General features: G+C 37.7%; 1 protein-coding gene across 2 annotated transcripts in view; it reads left to right on the top strand.

The window, feature by feature from the left end:
- The first annotated feature begins 1,865 nt into the window (after nucleotides 1-1,865).
- The window catches only part of gjc1 (gap junction protein gamma 1), a 49,768-nt gene continuing 36,818 nt past the window's right edge, over nucleotides 1,866-14,815 (top strand). Inside the window, exon 1 of one of the 2 annotated variants that reach the window (XM_067413781.1) lies at nucleotides 1,866-1,984. The gene's annotated coding sequence lies outside the window, so the exon portion shown is untranslated. Of the gene's footprint in view, nucleotides 1,985-2,394; nucleotides 3,088-14,815 lie in introns of those variants that run through there. The other variant, XM_067413761.1, reaches the window with a different exon arrangement.

Raw genomic sequence — 14,815 nt, 5'->3', positions numbered from 1 at the left:
CAGCAGAGTGTGCAGCGCCGGATGTTTGCTAACAGTATCACTGTTCATGTATTTCAAACTTAATTTTACCCCTATAAGCAAAGAACGAAAAAGAACTTTGCAGTGGGTGTATCGGGGCCTGTATAGTTGTGTGTCATCAGCATAGCACTGATAAGAAAAGCCATGTTTCTGAATGACAGATGATGTCATGTAGACAGAGAAGAGAATTGATCCAAGGACTGAGCCCTGAGGCACTCCAGTAGTTAGCACAGTAGTACATCCCTGAAGGTGTATGCAGCTGCCAGAGTGCAACAATACTCTTTTCAAATAGTAGCTCACAGTCACCAAACCTCATTATGTTACATTGTTTAAATCAGCATGCAGTGTCCAAATATCATCTGAATAACAATTTTGTATTTTTGATCCAGTTTTGTGTAAAATGTGTGTTTTTCTTTTTATAAAATGGTAATATTTTTGGTTGTATAAAATGGTAAAATTACAGTCCATGTAAGAGACATTAATGTTGCATTATACATTAATGTTAATGATGCAGAAAGGAAAAGTCAACAGTGGAAAATACATTTACAACAATGTAATCAGTTATCAATATTTAGTTGTTTCTCCATTGTTTTTGTTAACAGCATCCATTCTCCTGGGTATTGACTGAACTTTGCACATGTCATGCTTAAAGGATTGGTTCACTATAAAATGAAAATTACCTTAAGATTTACTCACCCTCAAGTGTATATGACTTTCTTCTTTCTGATGATCAAATCGGAGTAAAATTTATAAATATCCTGATGCTTCCAAGCTTTATAATGACAGAGAATGGGGCCCACGAGCTTGAAGCTCAAAAAATTGCATCCATCCTTCCATTCAACTCATTAACGGAAAAAAAAAATCTGGCACAACTTATGCAGAGCAAGCGTTTCAAACTGTGAGAGGCGCTACACTTGCTTTGTTGAATGCAGAAGTCATCTTATAGACCTAGATATCTTATATAATGTTAAATAGGGATATTGTTTCATTGTTTTATTTCCATTGTCATAACAAATGAAACACTTGAAACGTGAAATGTGTGCATTAGTTTTACACTCCAGGTACATGCATACAAAACATTTTTGTAAATATTTCATAAAAAGTTTGAATAAAAGTTCAATAAAGATTTTTATAGACATCACTTTTGGCCACAACTACCATTTGTCGAGGTGTTACAAGAAAATGTGATACTGTGAAAATATGGGTTGTGATGACTGTAATTTCAATCACAATGTGAATATTATATTTTAGAGGTTGAGAAAGTTTTGGAACTCAGCTCTGGCAGGAGAAAAAAACCTCTGAAATGAGTGTCTGATCATTTGTTCAATCACATTGACTGACAGATTAATGGAGTGATTTGATGTGACAGTGTCACCATCTTGATCCGACGTCTCAGTGTTGCCTTTCTACCTCTTCTCCTTTCCCACAAGTCAGAGTGAGAGATTCATGTTAAACAGGGCGCCAGGGAATTTCTGGCAGACACCACAAGATGATGTGACAAAGAGAAGTACTGGAGCACTCTGTGTCACTCCGGGCTGTTTTTAAGCGCCATATGCCGAAAACCCTTACAACAAAACCACAGAGTATACTCAAACTTTTGGAAGCCTGATTTCACCCTATACCTTCCAGTCACAACTATGCGAACAGTTTGATCATATCCACGGAATCCTAGCAACAATAATTATTTCATGCCCTGGACTCTGACCAATCTAAGCCCTGCCATCATTTGACAAGTGAGAAAGAGAAAGAGCCAGAACACAAAGAAAACAGAGGGAGAGAGAGGGGAGAGATATGCCTCTTGTTTGGAGGGAACCCCATTTTCAATGCCACTGTCTGTATGTCAGCCAATGCACCTGAACCAGTCAGCCTGTCAAAGTTCCTGTCAGCGTGCCTGAATGTCAGAGAAGCAGATGGAGAGGTCACAATGGCTTGTTCATACTTTAAACTGATGGAACATGGTTTCAGGGTAAGAGCAATCAACTCAAATTCTAGTTGAGGATAAAGAGCTGGGCAGGTATTATACGTCTTAGTTAATTAAGTTGAAGAAGAGAAAGGACTGAGAGTATAATACCAGTATGTTAGTAGGAATCATAAAAACAAAAACGAGCCTTTTCTGTTTAAAAGTTAAAAAACAATATAATGTTCCAAGTTTTGTTTTTATCTGATACTTTACCAATTAATAAATGCATTACAACAATGTATTACAAATGTCTATTTCTTTATAGTCTATTTTATATTGAAACAGATCAAGTCATTTAACAAACAGCTTAAAGTGAAGTTGAAACACACTGGCTTTTTATGGTAAATTAAATCATGCATGCATGAAAGCGGGCGCGCGCATCGTGCTTGCGCACAAGTCAATCATCCTTCGACTTTTATGAACGTCAGAAATGCCTCTCGTCAGTGTTTAACCATCCGTCAGGCTTCCCCTTCAGTTTTAATTCGCCGTTACAGCCCTTAGACAAGGTCGTGCACTTTTGCCTTTCCCTGTGATGAACAACCAAAAAAAGTCGTGTGGGTCAGTCGTGCAAGCAGTCATTGCGTCCCAACCTCCCCACGAGGACGGAGAGGAGATGCGGACACCGTTTAAAATCGTAGTCATTTATTTCTGGATGGATAGTTCGCACGTGTTCACTGTAATAAGTGACTTTAAGCGCGCGATTGAAAATGACACTATGCGCACGAGAATATTTTTCCAGGTAAATAAGCTCGCTCTACACGCGCGAAAATGAACTCCGCTGTGAGCAAGACAGCGAGTATCGGCAGTGGTTTATTCGAAATTATTGAATTTATCCAACTGAAATTATGAACAGAACAACAGATTGCAAAGGAACCTTAACAACACTCTCAATACGTCGTAAAATAGCGCTTGTTACTGAGCAGTATGTTAAAATCGGACAATTTCAGTCACGCTTTGAGGTCTCGTGAAGGGTTCAACGGTGACAAGACAGAGGCGGAGGAGGCGAGTTCGACAACGGAGGACTTGGGAAGCGATTAAAATACTGGGACCTTCCGTCATTTGACCGGGCATCCTTCTCCATAAATTAATCATCACAGACTCGCAGAGCGGTAAGAATCATATTTAAGTCATATTTGAATCTTAATAATATATTTTGTGTGGAGAAACAGCACGTGCGCATTAAGGACAGAACTGGACCGCGTCACCACATTTCGCCGAGGTTATGATGAATATCAATAATATACTATATACTTAAATGAAGGACAATTGCATGCACTTTTGTGTAAAACGCAGCACATTGATGGTGTGGTTACCACAAACATCGTCGCTTTCTGGAGCAAGTATAGCTACCAACACTTTTACCCACGGGTTTGGTTTAGCGTTTTTTTATTTTAATTTTTAATTTTTTTTTATGACAGAAACTAAACGGCATTACAGATTTCACAGTTTGCACTGGTTTTGCTTGGTACGAGAGCAAACGCTGAAACTGAGGATTTGGTTTAGATATTAGTAAATGTTGGTTCCGGTGTGACTTCATGTTTTATGTAGCCTATTGACCACTGATTTTAAAGTATCCTTTTTAAACTATTGTACTAAGTTGTTAACGAAACAACATCATATCCCTTTATCTTCTTTTTTTCTCTTGTTCTTCCTTTGTTTCTTATTTCTTTAATAAATAAACAGAAAAAAGTGTGATTGAAAGCAGAAAGTCACCCTCAATAAAGCAGAGATCTCCAGGAAAGTCCCTCCCTCACCATATCTAACGCTTTTCAGATTATAGATTGGAAATAAAAACGTGCTTTGGAGAGGATTGGTCTTGCCATTGTTAAGCAAAAGGCAATTAAATACATTTCCCCCCTTTGCTTTCATGCAAGTGTCCAGCTAGTTGTATTGTTAAGTCCGGGACTGTCTGTTTAACATCTATCTAGAGGACACCATGTTTTCAGTTAATCGTACACTGTACAGTACTGCTGTTCGGCTCACTGCTCCACAGCAACAAGCCTTGCAGGTATTTGTCACAGTTATGCATCAAAACATCTAATTAAAGCAATTAGCCGATATTAGAGCATGAAAAGTATTTAATTAGCACAGCTGGGGTGGTTGTGCGTAAAGGGACACAATACCTCTGATATTTATTTATTTATTTATTTGTACTTATTTTAAAACAGTTATTAATAAGATTTATTGCAACCGTCCGTTAGTGTTCATGTCAGACAGATTATACGTGTGTCATATGTGTCAGATAATCCATCTATAACTCTATTGGTCTTAAAACCAACAGAAACCTGTTTTTAGTAGCCAGTATACTTTTTAATCTTTTAATCATACATTCACTCAAAAATAGCCTATACATCTTCATTCTACACTCTTTCTCTTTTTTGCATGTAAAGTTCCTTTGTAGGCACCTTATGTCTGGATCGCTCAAAGGCATTTTATTTCAAATTACAATGACCCCTTGCTTGAATAATCATAGTCATGTTCGACAATTTGATTTGCCCAGTAATGCATTTGTGGTTGTGAAAGCTTGAATACTTTAATAATGCAGTGGTAAAGGTGTCAGTGAATTTTGAAAAATCACATCGAAAAAGAATATATGGTATCACTTTAAGGTTGCACTAATATGCATTATATAATGCTTAACTGCACAGATAATCGTGAGTTAATATATGATTAATGAAGAACTAAACCATTTAATAATAATTACTGCATCAGCAACAAATATTCTATATGATTAATAGATTAAATAATCAATACATTTTATTAGTTAAATGTGGAATGATGTATTAATTCCCTAATAACATATAGTATTAACTAATAATGTACATTTACCACAATGGGTCGAAGCCATGCATTTCAGCTTCTAGTTGTCTGCGTTAATTAATCATTAGCTAATGATTTGAAAAGGTATAATTGTTATGACTTTACTTGTTGAGGCACATGACTGTTAACTAACTAATTCAAAATTAATCCAAAACCCATAACCACAATAACTGTAATGGGTAGGTGTGCACAGGAACAGGTTGAAGACTCAGGAGAATGAAATCCAAACACTCTTTAATTGTCACACCCTGGAACAGGCTGATAGGCAGGGAAACTCATGTGAACATTGCAAAATAGAGACTAGACCCAAACAAGAGGAACAAGAAGGAACTTAAATAGCAGACAGAAATTAGATAATTAACTAAACACAGCTCAACAAAACTTAACTAACGAGGGTTACCAAGGAAACAGACAAGTGGCAGGAAACTAAGGAAACTAACGAAGTGAGAGCTTTCCCAATCCAATCTTTTTTTTCTTTGTTTTTCAAGAAATATATGCGTCCACATGAGATCACCGAAACCGACTCAAAACGATGTAGTATATATGCCAGGCCAGTATGTGGCGCTGTAATTCTGCCACAGATATACACTAAAAACAGAGAAGAAGAGTTGTGGCTAGAAGGGGTAAAGCAATGGTAGGAAGTGACTCAAGTGAGGCAAAATCTCATGATAAAATAACAATTAAGACATGTGTTTTATTAACGTCTACACCTACACCTACACCTACACCTACCCCAACCCTAAACCTACCCTTTCAATAATGCAAATACGGTAATTAAATGACGCGTTATTGATGTGCGCATGCCCAGTGCCTGTAGTTGTTAGTCTGTCACCGTGCTGGACGTAGTGTGATGACATTACCATTTCACAAAATATACGGATTTGCGCTACACACGAAAACGCAAGATTGTTGTTTTTAGATTTATCCACTCTGCGACCTGGTTTTCAGAAAATATTGGATTCATTCTTCCAAAACGCTGGATTTGTGTGGACGAAATGCTGATACGGTACAAAATGAAGTTTTATAAACTAATTTTGGGAGAAGCACGTTCAGACAATTAAAACTAATTAAACACAAGTGGAGAAGGCTGAGATAATTAAACCTAATTGAACACAAGAGGAGCACATTTAACTAATCAGTTAATCAATGATAGGAGGCAGGGCTGGACTGGGGCTAAAATTTGGCCCTGGCAAACCCAGCCCAACCGGCCCATGAGTTCCCTGTCAATTTTTTTGCTGGAGTTGGGGCCTTAAATTGGAGTAAATGAATAAAACTAGGACAAGGACAAATAATGATAGATATTATCGAATTTGCTGCAAATGCAGATAAACTTAATATTGCTTTTTTAGTCACACGTACAGAAATGCACTTGACAGTAAAGCACTGATGATTTTGAGCTAGGATACAGTAAAGTAAATTTCTGCATCCTGGACTTCTTTTAAATGCTGTCATCATTTCCTCACTCTCGTGTCATTCCAAACCTGTATGACTTCCGTGAAACACAAAAGATGTTTTGAAGAATGTTGGCAACCAAGCTATTTTGGTTAGGCTACCATTTGAATATTGTATGAACACGAAAAACAGACTCAAATCATTTTATTTTATGCTACACAGAAATAAATTCATATAGGCCTAGGTTTGGAATGACATTAGGGTGAATAAACGATTACATTTTCGGGTTGAACTTCTCCTTTAAAAACAGTCATATTTTTCAAGAGTTAACACATAATTTAAGACACTGACATCTATCTTTCATGAGGCTATCATTGAAATATATTTTAATACTATTTCATTCTATTAAAAAATAAAACTTTTAAAGAGGAAAAAAAGTTTGTCCTTAATTCATGGGATCCAGACTTTAAAGCTGTTTTATAGACTGTAGTTTAACTGTAGGCCAGATTCATATAAATGTAAGATCATGGTAGTCACAGGGTAAAAAACATAGACTGTAAAAACTTTGCTCCTCATTATATGGCTATTCTAGAATATATAAAACATAGGCCTATGTAATAAACACCTGTAGAAAATACGAAAACAGCCTCTGTGAAAGTTATTTATATTCGGCAATATTAATTTAAGTAATAATAGCAACATTTTTAATAAATGTTTCTTCCAAAACACCATATTTATTCGCTCTTAGTAGCTGCAAGGTAAATTGTTGCTAAACAATGGTGCTAAATTGAAACGTTTGTGTGTATTGCTGTTTTCCACTTTACTTTATCATGAATACATTCTCGCGGCTGTTTTCAGCTGATTCAACACCGAACCTGTAAGCTCCCATGTCACACGATTGTATAAAACAAAATAAGTCAAAGTGCCGTTCGCAGCATTTAAACGCAGAGTACATTTGTCAGCGGCTGCGCTGTGTGGATATTCGCCTTTTGCAGTTCCATGCGCTCAAATAATAAATAAATACGCCTAAATAAATAAATAGAAAAAAACGTCTAATATGGAGGGGAGGTCTCTCTCGCTTCGCCTGTCAATTCAGAAGACAAAACAATAGGCTGCTGTCGCTGCATGTTGTCAGTGGCACAAAAAAAAAAAAACTATCGGCCCCAGAGTGCGTCGGCCCACCATGGAAAATGCCCGGTATGCCAGATTACCATTCCAGCCCTGATAGGAGGTATAGACAGCCGTTTTACCTTCCTGTTGGGATACTCTGGGTTCGGGCAAAAATTTCCGAGCCCAGAGCCCTCCCCGGACAGTACGCCAAATACGCATAATCTTTACTCTAGTTAAGTGATTTTAAGTGTGAACTTTTGAAATGTATACATATACAGCTAAACACGTCTCCGTGTGGACGGGGCCTAAGACAAAGGAACATGACAGAATCAAACACACAACTGAAAGAACTAACAAAAGGCTCTGATGACGACACTGTTCCATGATTGGCCAGATTCATGACAGCAATTACGTGTGTTTCGTGTTTATTCTAAAACTTTCAGTTCCACTAATGCTCACAAATCAGTTTTTTTTATAATGCTAAAAACCTCTTTTCATGTAGTCTGGATGTTACATTTTCGTGTATATCAAAATAAAACTGATAAAATACGTAGAAAAAACTTCATCGTTAGTGTAGGCAACACTTTTTTTTTTACAAACAGATGCTATATTAAGCAGTACATTAAAATACAAAAATGTATCTGAAACATCTGTGTATTTGACACGGATTGCATTTATTTCACTTCAGCTGTGATAAAGTATGCAAACACAGCATAAGCTTCACTACGGGAAGCAGAAAGTGTCCGACTTCATGTCTCTGTTTGCAGCTCCTTCGCACCTGCATGCGGCAGTTTTCGCTGATCACTCGGTTACATCCAGCCGCAGCCGATGTCTAACACACCTAATGACAGACAGGCATGTGACAATCAGATATTACTTAACAATTAGTTAATAGTCATGCGCCTCAACAAGTTAAGTCATAACATAATGATACGTATAATCTCTTATAAAACCTTTAATTGCAAAGTTTAAAACTGAACAAAGAGTGCTATAAAAACTATAAACTATTTTGCTCCTAATAACAAAAAAGTGCCCATAGTTGAAGAACCACCTGTTTTCTAAATATGTTTGATAAGATTTACATTTAAAGAATATATCTTCTAAATAATATAATGAATCGTTAGGATTTTTAAATCTAAAAAATGTCTGCATTTTGCGTGTTTTGCCTACATCACACAATGCAACAAGAGAAGACCTTCTCCCACTCACACACCCATCATAGTTTATGTTCTTTTCTGTATTTTTCTCTTTTTCATCCCAAGTCTACCAATAGGATCCAGAGTTTCTGTGACTTATTGCATGCATACACACAGTAGACATTTTGACTTTACGGTAGAAAGAAAAATAGTAAAGAAAGGGATGGAAATTGCACTTTGTCTGGGTAAAAGAGCGATGAAGAGCACATTCTGTCTGGCATGCAATTACACACGCGCTCATGCACTCTATAGTCCAGGAGCCTGATCTGAGGAACCTGGCCTGTGTACAGCTTTCTAATGTGAACATACACACAGATAAAGAGACAAAACAGACTGCTTCGTTCCGGCTGGTCAAGGCCAGTTTTGACCACCCAGATCGAGGCGACGTCAGATATATAGGGAGGCTCTGAAGCCTCTCAGTAAGTCTGTTACAAAGTCTGTCAATCTAACATCCATATGAAGATTAAAATGAATGATGGCAAACACTGAAAGATATTTTTCATTTTAAGATAGTATGTAGTATAGTATGTAGTTTTCCAGCCTTCTTCTTCTAACATTTGATGACTGCAGTCTAAGCAAAAGCTGACCCATGCACAGTGCACACACTATAAAGAGAATCTGTAATGTATTATGTGTTTTTGTGTGCACACTGCATTCTCTAAGAAAGAGTGCTGTCTTTATCATCATAGTGATTCATAATGACTCCATCATTCTGTCTGATGCACACACACCATAGACGCAGCATGTTTTCGTGTGTGTGTAGTTATAGATTCTCGGTGACATTCCCAGTGGGAAGGAGTCTCATGTGATTCTTTTCTTCCACTCAAGCTCAGTGCTGAAGTGAACCTTTGCCATCCAAAACACACACAGACACACACACACGTAAGTGTACATTCTCAGCTTCTGTGGCTGAGTGAGTAAATCTGCAGTCAGTATTAATGCTATGTGACAGCAAGGGATGACTGCAAAGACAGGACACACTGAGACAACCGAGGCCACATAAAACACACACACAAACACAAGCCATCCTGATTTACAGCTCTCCCTCCCATGGCCTGCCCAACATTGTCTTTTTCAAAACTTTTCTCATACACAAGTTTCTGTGGTGACATATAACCTGTGTCAAAGACAAGTACATATAGGGCTCTGCTGACCAAACCAGGTCTGAGTCCTGATAAAGAGAGACTGTGAAAAACAGGGCAAGAAATAGCATACTTAAGCTGTGTTTATTTTGCTAACAAATTTGTCAACATGTTTTACTGATGAAAATGAGATAACTAAATAAAAACAAAACAAAATTGAATTGAATTGAATGACAAAAACTATGATGAAAATCTACCAATACATTTAAAAAAATATGAAAATGTAAGGGAGGCAAAATTTGTACCGTGAATTGTAACGTGCCAAAGTAAAAATGTGAATGTCTGCAAACAACAGAAGAGCAGACCTATGGATACATCTGAAAAAGTACTGAATTGAGCTCTCTTTCGTGTCTTTTTCTGTGTTTGAATAGACAAATACACAGAAAATTGTCAAAATATCCTTATTGGCAAATATTCACGTAAACATTATAGCCGGACCGCTTTTAGTTTTTGGGGATCATTACCAATATTATTGAATAAATAAAGTCAGATATCTATATATCAGATATCTATAATCATTTTCGTATATTTGTTAAGTATCAGTTCATTGGATCTGTGCATTCAGCATTAAAGTGACAGCAGCCTAATAAACATGCTGCTGTTCATCATTAATGTTAATTATACAACAAAACAAAAGAGGAAATCACTCAATGTTCTTGACTGAATAACTTTAATACCTTTAATAAGGATTAATCTATATTTAAAGGGGTACTTCAGCGCTGGGAAGATGAATCAGTATTCAAACTGGGTCATTAATGTAGTAGAAATGTGAAATTATTTTTGAATTTGGTGCTTTCTAGACTGAGAAAAGATGTGACTGAGAAGAAAATTAATTTTTGTCTCATGGGTGGTCCTCAAATGGTTCAGGTCATACTTAGAAGGGAGAGGTTATTATGCGAGTATAGGAGACCATAAGTCATCCATGAAATGCGGAGTCCCATAAGGGTCAATTCTTGCACCACTTCTATTCAACCTGTATATGCTGCCACTGAGCCAAATAAGTAAGGGATAATGTACACCCAGCCGGTTGTTATCACAGAATAAACCCCGACAGAGTGGTCTTGCATCACTCTGAAGGGGTTTATGTAAGGGATAATGTACACTCAGCCGGTTGTTATCGCAGAATAAACCCCGACAGAGTGATCAGGACCCCGACGCGAAGCGGAGGGGTCTTGCATCACTCTGAAGGGGTTTATTCTGCGATAACAACCGGCTGGGTGTACATTATCCCGCTTATTACACGGCTACTAGTCTCAAATAAATAATTATTAGACACAAAATATTGTCTCGAGATTAAATATTTAGATTAAATATATAGCTCTTACGCAAAGCTTCCGCGAAGGAAAACAGTTCCAATCTGCTTTAAGCCTTTTTCTATTGCTGAAGATTTGCCATATGCCCTATTGCCCTTGCTAAATGTTGAAAATGAATGCTGAAAGGGTTAGTTCACCCAAAAATGAAACCAAGTCTATGATTTACTCACCCTCAAGTTTTCGTAGGTGTATATGACATTCTTCTTTCAGACAAATACAATCGGAGTTATATTTAAAAAGTCCAGGCTATCGTTAATCAAAGCAGTAGGCTAGTTGTAGTTGTGTTTGAAGTCCATAAAAATGCAGCTGTCCATCAAATAACGTGCTCCACACGGCTCCGATGGGTTAATAGAGCCTTCTGATTCGAATTGATGCGTTGTGTAAGAAAAAGATCTATATTAAAAACGTTATAAAGGAAACCTGCCTTGAAGTCTTCCATTGTAACCCACGGCTGCTTAAGCCACAAGATGGCGCCAGCGTTAAGAATAGAAGTAGTACCGGTCAAGATAACTCGTAGTACCCGTATGAGCGGGTGTTATCTGGAAATAACGTACCGCTGGAATGCGCGATTGACCAATCAGAATCAAGTATTTCACAGAGCCGTGTAATAATCTGCGATAACAACCCGTACATTATCCCGCTTATTACACGGCTACTAGTCTCAAATAAATAATTATTAGACACAAAATATTGTCTTGAGATTAAATATTTTATTAGCTCTTCCGCAAAGCTTCCGCAAAGAAAAACAGTTCCAACCTGCTTTAAGCCTTTATCTATTGCTGAAGATTTGCCATATGCCCTTGCTAAATGTTGAAAATGAATGCTGAAAGGGTTAGTTCACCCAAAAATGAAACCAAGCCTATGATTTACTCACCCTCAAATTAGCATAGGTGTATATGACATTCTTCTTTCAGACAAATACAATCAGAGTTATATTTAAAAAGTCCAGGCTAACGTTAATCCAAGCAGTTGTTGTAGTTGTGTTTGAAGTCCATAAAAAATGCAGCTGTCCGTCAAATAACGTGCTCCACACGGCTCCGCTGGGTTAATAGAGCCTTCTGATTCGAATCGATGCGTTTGTGTAAGAAAAATATCTATGTTAAAAACGTTATAAAGGAAGCCTGCCTTGAAGTCTTCCATTGTAACCCAGGGCTGTTTAAGCCACAAGATGGCGCCAGCGTTAAGCATAGAAGTAGTACCGGTCAAGATAACTCGCAGTACCCGTATGAGCGGGTGTTATCTGGAAATAACATACCGCTGGAATGTGCGATTGACCACAGAGCCGTGTAATAATGAAAAATAACAATATTGCTTACCACAGCTATGCTGACGACACCCAGCTCTACTTAGCACTATCACCTAATGACTACAGCCCCATTGACTCCCTGTGCAAATGCATTGATGAAGTTAACAACTGGATGTGCCAAAACTATCAAAACTGAAATCACTACATTTGGAAACAAAGATGAAATTCTCAAGGTGAACGCATTTCTTGAGGCTAAAAGGTCTGATAACAAAAAATCAAGTCAGGAATCTTGGAGTAATTTTGGAGTCAGACCTGAGTTTCAGTAGTCATGTCAAAGCAACAACTAAATCAGCTTACTATCATCTGAAATTAGATGCTTTGTTTCCAGGCAAGAAACTGGTTCATGCTTTCATCACCAGTAGGGTGGACTATTGTAATGGCCTTCTCACCGGCCTTCCCAAAAAGACCATTAGACAGCTGCAGCTCCTACAGAACACTGCAGCCAGGATTCTGAGCAGAACCAGAAAATATGACCATATCACACCAGGCCTCAGGTCTTTACACTGGCTTCCAGTTACATCTACGATCGATTTTAAAGTACTACTACTTGTTTATAAATCTCTCAATGAGCTAGGACCTCAATACATTGCAGATATGCTGATTAAATACAAACCCAACAGATCACTCAGATCAGCAGGATCAAGTCAGTTAGAAATACCAAGAGTTCACTCAAAGCAAGGAGAGTCTGCTTTTAGCTATTATGCCAGTCGTAGTTGGAACCAGCTTCCTGAACAGATCAGATGTGCTCCAACAGTAGCCACATTCAAATCCAGACTCAAAACACATCAGTTAGAGAACAGACACTACAATTAAAAACTGAACATGTCTGTTCAATATAATGAGTGAGTCGCCGCGCGAGTGTCACAGCACAAACGCTGCAGGAGTCAGATTACATTCACTGTCATAAATGAGCTGATGAGCTCTCGTGATGAGAGCTGAGGTAAGCGCGTCCTCGCCTCTGCGGCATACATACATTCTCAGCACCTTTTCAGTCTGGCGTGTTTTCAGTTCATGCCTTTGGAAGCTTAACTTTCATAGGAATTAATTTGAGAAGTTGAAACACTCACTTTTGCTCTGCATCGTTCAGTTTACATGAATTCCTGCAGCTGCGGGCTGAGCTGTGAGTGAGATCCCACTGCCCATGCATGGGTTGAAAACTTGCGGAAATAGCTCCCTCTGCTGGCTGTAGTCTTTAGCCTCTGGCCAAAAAATCCCCCGATGATGCAAAATGATGATATTTGCGTCATCTGAGGATTTTTTCCAAAAATACAATACATAAATCTATGCATAAAAACACTCTAGGCTACTTTTAACCCATGCGCTCAAATACTCACGAAGAAGAGCACTGAAGAGTACTTGTGCGTTTGACAGAGTCTGAGAGTTAATGTACTTGCACCTCAGAATGCTTTTATGACGTGAGATTAATCTAATGTAGCTCACTGCAAACACTGTAATTCTCTTCAACCTTTTTGAACTTTATGAATGATTGTTTTATAGAAGGCTCAAGTGGTGTATGAAGAAATGGATGCAAGCAGAGCCAATACGGGTTTCAGCACGCAATGCCATCTGCTGTTAAAAACTAAGCTCAGAATCGATTTGAGAGAGGATTGTGATGCATTTGGAAAATCTCAGAATCGATCCAGAATTTCCTGATTCGTGATGCATCGATTTAATGTCCCAGCCATAATATTTAATAAATAAAATGTCTGAAGAATGTTGAATGCAAGTTGTTATAAAGAGTGCATCATTAATTAAAAAGGTTCTTATTTCTTTATGAGAAGTGACTTTATTACATTTTAAGAGTAGACAGTTGTCACAGCAGCTAAATCTGTAAGCTAAGTCTGTATTGCATGTTTAAACCTTAATATAATTTATATGAATAGGCATGTAATGATTTTGAAAAATCTAGAGAAATGTGTAGTTGATGCATTACAATTTAACTAAAACTACATAACTAACTTAATTATTTTTTTTTTTGCCAAAACTAGACTAAAACTTAAACAATTCAGATAACTAAAATATGACTAAAGCCGCTTTTCCATTGCCAGGCCAAACAGTTCTCTTAGAATGGTAAGAAACAGTTCCAGGTATGTTTCCTCTTAAGCCTGGTACGGTTGTCTAATAATGCCGGGCCGTGCTGGTAGAGTTTGTGTAGGGTCGCCACTTGGGATTGGTCACTTATCTGTTTCCAGGTTAGCAGTTACTCTGTAGCTGGCTAAATGCACTATTTGAGCAACATAAACACAAATTAATAATACATTTTAAAGAAATATCTGATTGCTATTTACATTTCATATCATCTGTAATTAAACCTGACTGATGCGTTTGTTTTATATTCCAAAGAGCAGCCGTTATCAACCCTGCAGTGGAAAAAATGTAACCATATCCATATCGGCATGGAGTGGAACGGTTAAAGGGGTACTTCAGCGCTTTAAAGATGAATCTGTATTTAAACTGGGTCATTAATGTAGTAGAAATGTAAAAACATTTTTTGAATTTGGTGCCTTCTAGACTGAGAAAAGACAGAAAATGTATTTTTCAAAATACCCTGGAGTATT

The sequence above is a fragment of the Pseudorasbora parva genome, chromosome 2 (genome assembly GCF_024679245.1).
Source record: "Pseudorasbora parva isolate DD20220531a chromosome 2, ASM2467924v1, whole genome shotgun sequence".
Classification (NCBI taxonomy): Eukaryota; Metazoa; Chordata; class Actinopteri; order Cypriniformes; family Gobionidae; genus Pseudorasbora; species Pseudorasbora parva.
Note: the sequence above shows the minus strand (reverse complement) of the source record. Positions and strands in the feature narration are given on the sequence as shown.